We start from the raw sequence: 7,830 nt of genomic DNA on the forward strand, positions 1-7,830 counted from the left end.
CCTCACTTTCCAGAAACATAGGCACGAGTGGAATAGCATCAATGAAACAGGCTCAACCAATAGGCATAAACAGCATATTCCAACACATCCTAAGTTAACCATGTAGCACATAGCATGTGAATCATTTAGCACACAATATCATGGCATCAAGTACTCAACAAGTTCGGCCGAAGCCTCAGAAATCATTTCAGACATTTAGCAATTAGGTGCATAACACATAAATCAAGTCGAATTTCATCGACACCTAAAGCATTATCTAGTAATTCAGAGAGTAGCCCTCACTTGTAACTCCTCCAGCGTTTTCCTCACAACCTCCTTCACGTTCCTCGCCTTGATCTCCAGGAAACTCCTCAAAAGAACCTCAAGGTCTTCGATTAGCAACGATCGGTGAAGAAAACGGGCAAAGATTCGCGAAAATCCGGATCCTCTCTTTCTCTCTAGCTGCTCACGGTTTTTGGGGGAGGAATGGGTGATTTTTTTGGCAAAAATCTAATTTTTGAGCTGTTTATAGATTTTGGAAAATGCGGAAAAATGATTTTTTTTGCGATTCCGATTTTTTCTGCGCGTTCCTCTGCGCATTCTAAGATAGGTTCTGGCGACAGAATTCCAGAACTCAAAACAGGATTCTTGGAGTTAAACCAAAAGATCCAAAATCGGCATAAGTCGGTGTAAGTCGGATTATCCCGAAAAACTACTTTTTGCAGTGATCGTCGGATGAGAAAACTTCCTTCTGAAGAAAGATTAGGAATGATGAGAGAAATAGGAGAACGCGGGTGGAATCTTCTTTTGTAGCTCCGAATAGAAAAAGTCTTCATCGTCTGTCGATCTTAGGTTTTCTCGAACTATCAGGGATTCCGTTTCGGCAAACTTCCGAGAATTGGAATTTGACGTTCGTACTTTCCAGGATTTCGCATCGAAATAATTGTTTAAGGACGGAAAAGAGAAGTTCTAACATTTCTCTGAGGATTTTTTGGAATTAGTTTCCATCGTGTCCTAAAGCGTAAATTAACTATTCACTAATACCTTTGACCTAGGATTAAGCGTATGTTAGTCGTGCTATAACTCTTATCGGTTTTTTCGATAAATTCTTGGACTTTTCCTGAACCTTTTTCCTTCACAAATTTATCTTAATCAAATAAACTCTTTTATTTTATTCACTTATCCAAAGCGTTAAAACTTGGGCCTTACATTACTACCCTCCAAAAAGAAAGTTTCGACCTCGAAACTTATGGTTCAGTAAAAAGTTCTGGGTACTGTTCCTTGATCTTTTCCTTCAGCTCCCACGTCGCATCGTCGGTGTCCTTGTTCCAGATAACCTTCACTAACTCGATCTCTTTTCCCCTCAACTGCTTTATCCTTGTGTCACCAATGCTGATTGGCGGTGTCTCGAAAGACAAGTTATCCTTCAACTCAATGTCATCCAACTCGATGACATGTGTCGGATCAGCAATATACTTCCTCAGTTGTGTCGCATGGAATACATCGAGAATGTTTGATAGAAAAGGCGGTAGTGCGATCTGATAAACTACCGGTCCTACACGACGAGTAATCTGATAAGGTCCAATGAACTTTGGCGTAAGCTTTCTTGATTTGATTGCTCGACCAACTCCTGTAGTCTGAGTAACTCGCAGAAACACATGATCTCCCTCTTCAAATTCCAGGGTTCTGCGCCTTTGATCTGCATAGCTCTTCTGTCTACTCTGAGAAGCCTTCATCTTCTCTCTGATCTGTTTAATCTTCTCAGTCATCTGTTGCAGAAGTTCCGGTCCTACTAACAAATTCTCTCCATCTTGATACCAACATAAAGGTGTTCTACACTTGCGGCCATACAAAGCCTCATACGGTGCCATACCTATGGTCGTATGAAAACTGTTGTTGTATGTGAACTCAATCAGTGGCATTAGGGTATCCCAACTGCCCTTGTTGCCTAACACGCAAGCTCGTAGCAAATCCTCCAATGATTGGATAGTTCTCTCTCAGTTTGCCCATCAGTCTGTGGATGATAAGCAGAACTTAATCTCAGCCTCGTTCCCAAAGCATTATGAATAGCTCCCACAAATGTGAAGTAAACTTCGGGTCTCTATCGGAAACGATACTTGTTGGCACTCCATGAAGTCGCACAATCTCAGCTATATAAATCTCTGATAGCTTATCCACGTTGTACGTAGTTCTCACAAGTATGAAATGAGCCAACTTAGTCAATCGATCCACGACTACCCAAATCGAATCATATCCTTTTTGAGTTCTTGGCAACGCCACGACAAAATCCATCGATATGCTATCCCATTTCCATTGAGGTACATCCAAGCTCTGTAGCATACCTGAAGATTTCTGATGTTCCACCTTCGCCTTCTGACAGATTAAACATGCAGCTACATATCCTGCCACTTGTCTCTTCATCCCTGGCCACCAAAAATTCACCTTCAAGTCCTGATACATCTTTTTCCTTCCAGGGTGAATGCTCAACTTGCTTTTGTGACCTTCGTCCATAATCAACCTCCTTAAGTCAGGGTTGTTAGGTACGCACACTCTATCCTTGCATCGCAGGATATTGTCACTCCCTACCTTGAATTCCGGGTCCTTACCCTGAATTACTAAATTCTTATTTTCCGAGTAAAAATTCATCTTGTAACTGTTGGTCTCGGATTTCTTCCATCAATCCATTGGTGATCTTGATCATCCCAAACTTCAGTTCTCCCTCAGATGCTCTCACATCTAAGCTCAAATCTCAAAATTGTTCCAGCAGTTGCAGCTCCTTAACCATCATTGATGAGATATGCATCTTCCTGCTCAATGCATCAGTAACGACATTAGCCTTTCCAGGATGGTATTGTAAGGTAAAATCGTAATCCTTGAGAAATTCCATCCAGCGTCGTTGTCTCATGTTCAACTCCTTCTGGTCAAACAAGTACTTTAAGCTCTATGTCGTCCTGCTCGACCACTCGTGTCGGTTTTATGTTGGAAATAACATTGGTTGACGCTACGTGCAATTGCACAACCTTAACCACTTGATCCTTTACTTTTGTTCGTCCAAAAATTCTGCTTAAACTCAGTACACCTCTGGCATTCCAGAGTGAATGTTCAACCTGTCCTCGTGATCTCCACTCATGATTCAAAACTTAACTCAATCGCTCTATAACTCATAGACGAACTATTCCCTTGGAATCTACTAGTCCATTAACGTCGATTCCAACTTCGTAACTATCCTCATTCGCACCATGAAATCAATCTTCTACTTAGTCATCACTCAAAGTAAAACTCGACGTGAGTCTTAATACCTTGTGCATCGCTAGACCCAATCCCTTTTAACATCCATTCATCAGCAACTTATAAGCTAATCACCATCTTAATATCTTACAATCCATTATTGTCATCTCCCCTTTTTCGAGACTTCCCTTACTTGAACCATAAAACCAACCTTCACTTATTCACAACCCACTTTACAATTACCTAAAATCCTTAACACTTCCCCCAAATCCGAACTTATTCCCTAGAAGATCAAACCATAGCTGTACCTCAGGAAACTTAACTAGTCATTTTATCATCCGATCCCTCAACATTCGGAGGTTTAACTACAATCATTAATGCCAACACCACTAAATCTCTGATTCGAACATGATTTTCACCTCCCAAGGTCAATCTTAACCCTTAAATCCTCACTTAACTTAGTGAAATTCACTTGCTAACCCCAGCATGCAATATCGGAATCCATAACAAAGTTCCATTCACTCTTAGACTCTAAGAAATTTGTCCACATATAACAACCTCAAGTATTAATCTTAATACTAACTCTTTATTTCCGTAACTAGATCGTCCTCCCATCAATCCGATACTTAGTCTCTCGATCAAAACCTGACAAACCTTGAGTCCTACGCACTTAAGACAAGAATTCATAGACTTAAAACCTAAACTTTCACCACGTTTGGACCTCAAATGTCCTTTAATTCTTCAATACTTCTTAAATGAATATCCATTTCTTAAACTATAACTCCTCCCCAAAGGAAATCAATTACTTAACAAAAACTTTACTTCCCGACTCCACTAATCCTCGATCCAATCAAATTAATCTTACCAATCCATCTATCAAAGTCCATTGCCAGTTCTGATTCCGAATATCACCCCCTCAATATTAAGTTGATCAGGCCTAATACATCGAAGGTGAAGATTTAGAAAAACCCACTGGAACAGTCGATGAGTTCCTAACATCCAGTAGTCACAGAGATCTTGATATTAAATCCTCAATGATGCCGCTACGGAACTACACACTCTCGACACCATACATATACTATCCATACGGAATCTCCCTGAGATTCATCCTTCAGCTTCTAGCTTCTTGTTAAACGCATCGGTGCAAGACTACTTTCTAGGCTTAACGTGTTATTCTGAACCTCGTGTAACTTCTATAGTTTAAACACGAGCAACGGTCAAATAAAGTATTATTAGGCGTAATAACTATAAAGTCAATGCTTAAACAATTTAAGTAAAATTGGTGCGTGGCATGTGCTACGAGAGTAATGGAGCGTATTATACTAGAATGAGAAGGAATAGTTAGAAGGTTACCATCGTTTGTGCGCTCTCCTCTGACTAGTCCGTCAGCTCCCTCGCCGCACGAGACATAGACTCCTCCCCGTGCAGCAGGATGTCTTCCTCTTACCGTAGGCACAGATGGCTCAACCCTGGTTACATTGCAATCCTTGGCTTGATGCCCCGGGCGATTGCAGTTAAAACATAGAGGTCTCCCGTCTGGACACTTGTTAGAGTGGTGCCCCACCTTCTTGCACCTGTAACACGTTACTTGCTTCCTCGCCCCTTTAGATTTGGCAGGAAGTTTACCCTTCATCTTGTTGTCAGACGGTCCCGCTTGGAACGTTCTACAGTTCACGGCCAAGTGCCCTATCTGGTTGCAATTAAAACATCGAGGCCCTTGGTCCAGACATGCATTAGCATAGTGTCCATTCTTTCCACACCTGAAACATGTCACCTCAGGATGTGCCGATTGGCTTCCTACCCCTGGAGTGGCAGTAGTCGAAGGCTTAAAAGAGCTTGGGGTAAAACCCCTCTCCTTCGGATGCTGATACGGCCCCAACTGACGGTACTCCTGAGAACCTGACCTCACTGGTCCTCCAGTTCCAGCTCGGTCCAACCTACTTTGCTGGTACTGGGACGCCTCGATTAGCGGTTGAGGTTGCTCACGTGCCGCTTCCTCAGCGCGTCTGTAAGCATCCTCAGTAGCCTGATTCATCATTGCCTCAATCATGGTAGCTATTGCCTTCGCCATACGGTCAGGGCTTACCATCCTATGCTTAGTCAAACAAACAGTTAGTACTCATCATCGGATAGCATCTAACATACTATACAATATGATTAAGCAATAACTTCAATCAATTCTAAGCGACAAATCGCTTGGCAGACAATCAATTTTTACTCTTTGCAGAGTCACACAACCTAGCACAGAAGACCTATTCCCCAAAGACTCCCGAAAGACTCGACAAGCTCTGATACCACAATGTGACACCCCGATTTCGGTGGCGTCACTTTAGTAACCAAAGAAATAACTTAAGCGGAAAAACGTGAATTATTTTTTTTCGATAATGTAAGTAAAGACAGAAAGAGATGAAACTCTAAAACGAAGATAACAGAACTAATATACAATATGATTACAGCCCCCACTGTAAGTTGTAAACCACGTCACGAGTAAACCTCCAGTGACGGAAAGTAAAAGAGAGTAACGCCCGTAGGCAAAAGTACAACCCAAAGGAAAAGTCAAGTGTCCGCAACACTATCCCTCAAAATGAGAATGAGTTAGCCCAGATGGCCTAAAACAAGACCTATTAGTCCAACCAACTCTCCGTGATTTCCGTAAAGAGAACCACAAGAAAAGCTAAAGGTCGGGGACCTACCCTGCCCAAAACGAAAGACTGAACATCAGAGCCAAGACGCTACTTCTACCCTAATCCCAACTATGCATCCCCAAGATCGTCGTCTGAATCTAAATCCAAGACGACTATGTCGATGACTGCATCGGTCTCCACAGCTGGTCGAGCGGGTTCTGCTCCCGATCCCAAGTCTATAGCAGCCGCGACAGTGGGTGAACTAGTGCCTGAAGAAGTCTCTCCCACAGGCACCCCCTCCGAGGGGTACTCGTCGTCCGAAGGCGACGGTGGTGGTGGCACTCCCAGTCCAGGTCCGCAGTGTACACCCGGTGGCAAGTTGAAGCTGATAGTGTAGTGCCTCCAAACTCCGTGCGTCAGGCTTGGTATCCGGTCAATGCGATCCTCCATTATTCGCCCCGAATAGATAGCTCGGTGGCCAGCGGGGTCGACCACCCATGAGCCCGGGGTGTCTTGGTCCAACATCTCAAACCTGGTCCCCCCCGAAGGGACGACCGTCTCGTACCAATCCGCCGTACTCAACTGACAATGGCGTAGTCCGCCCAAACACACACAGAAGACGCGAGGGTCAACTCCAAAGAATAATATAAATAATAAAACCAGATATATAGGGTAATAATTATTTAGCCTCTCAGGCTTATACGTCTAGGGATAACATCCTAGGGTTGCATATATCACAATGAATATACAGATCATAATAACAATTAGCATGCCTCAAATAGGATAAACAGGTACCAATCACACTCAGCAACTAAGTCAGCATGTATGTTGCATGAAATGCAATGCTGGGTAACAAAATGCATTCCGGAAGAAGGATGGACACCATCGAGTCAGCCCTAACACCGGCCAAAGTGGGACCATTCCGCTCGGGCGCCTCTTACACCACACAAAAGTAGTCAGATCAGCAGTGAACCCGTAGGTCTGCCATTCCGTCTGCTACTAAGGACCACCGTAGTGTCCTAAATATGGAAATCCGGGTCTTATGACCATTTTGGAATCCACCGAGGTCCGGTATCACGCCGTGTATTAACCTCAAAATGAGTGCATGAATGCAAGTGATTAGCCAAACAACGTCTCCGACCTCACTCGACACGTCGTCACATGTTCTAGCTAACTTATTGTCTCTAAAAAGCCTACCCTAAGGCAAACGTCGATTCTGCGACAAAATGAATTAATCAAAAGAAGAAGAAGATACTTTGGAACTCATGGTTCCCGGCTAAACTTTAGATAGCCAATCAATAAACTGCTCATCGAGCGAAAAGGTACCGAACTACTTGGAAACTTATAGTCTCCGGCTAAACTTTAGATAGCCAAACAATAAACTACTCATCGAGCGAAAAGAGTATCAACATACTCGAAAACTTGTAAGTTCCTCAAAACTTGGACTCGACGACACTTATCATATCTCCAAGACTAATATTCAGGCTCTAAGCTCTTATCTAAAGTTGTTATCATTGTTCAAGGGGTTTAGAGATTGATTAATGTCTTATGAATTTTCTTTGAGAAAATAGATTTCGTTTAGTCTTATGATACTTCCTATGAGTTTCAGGGATCCCATAATCCCAATTAATTTCTGAGAAGGTCTCGATCCATTAAAATATAACAAGGTCCGAACTTCGTTCGTCCTTTCAAACTCTCTCAAAATCTCATAAAAATTCGGCATGACTTGCCCGTAATCCTCACTTTCCAGAAACATAGGCACGAGTGGAATAGCATCAATGAAACAGCTCAACCAATAGGCATAAACAGCATATTCCAACACATCCTAAGTTAACCATGTAGCACATAGCATGTGAATCATTTAGCACACAATATCATGGCATCAAGTACTCAACAAGTTCGGCCGAAGCCTCAGAAATCATTTCAGACATTTAGCAATTAGGTGCATAACACATAAATCAAGTCGAATTTCATCGACACCTAAAGCATTATCTAGTAA

The sequence above is a fragment of the Lotus japonicus genome, chromosome 4 (genome assembly GCF_012489685.1).
Source record: "Lotus japonicus ecotype B-129 chromosome 4, LjGifu_v1.2".
In the NCBI taxonomy this organism is placed as follows: Eukaryota; Viridiplantae; Streptophyta; class Magnoliopsida; order Fabales; family Fabaceae; genus Lotus; species Lotus japonicus.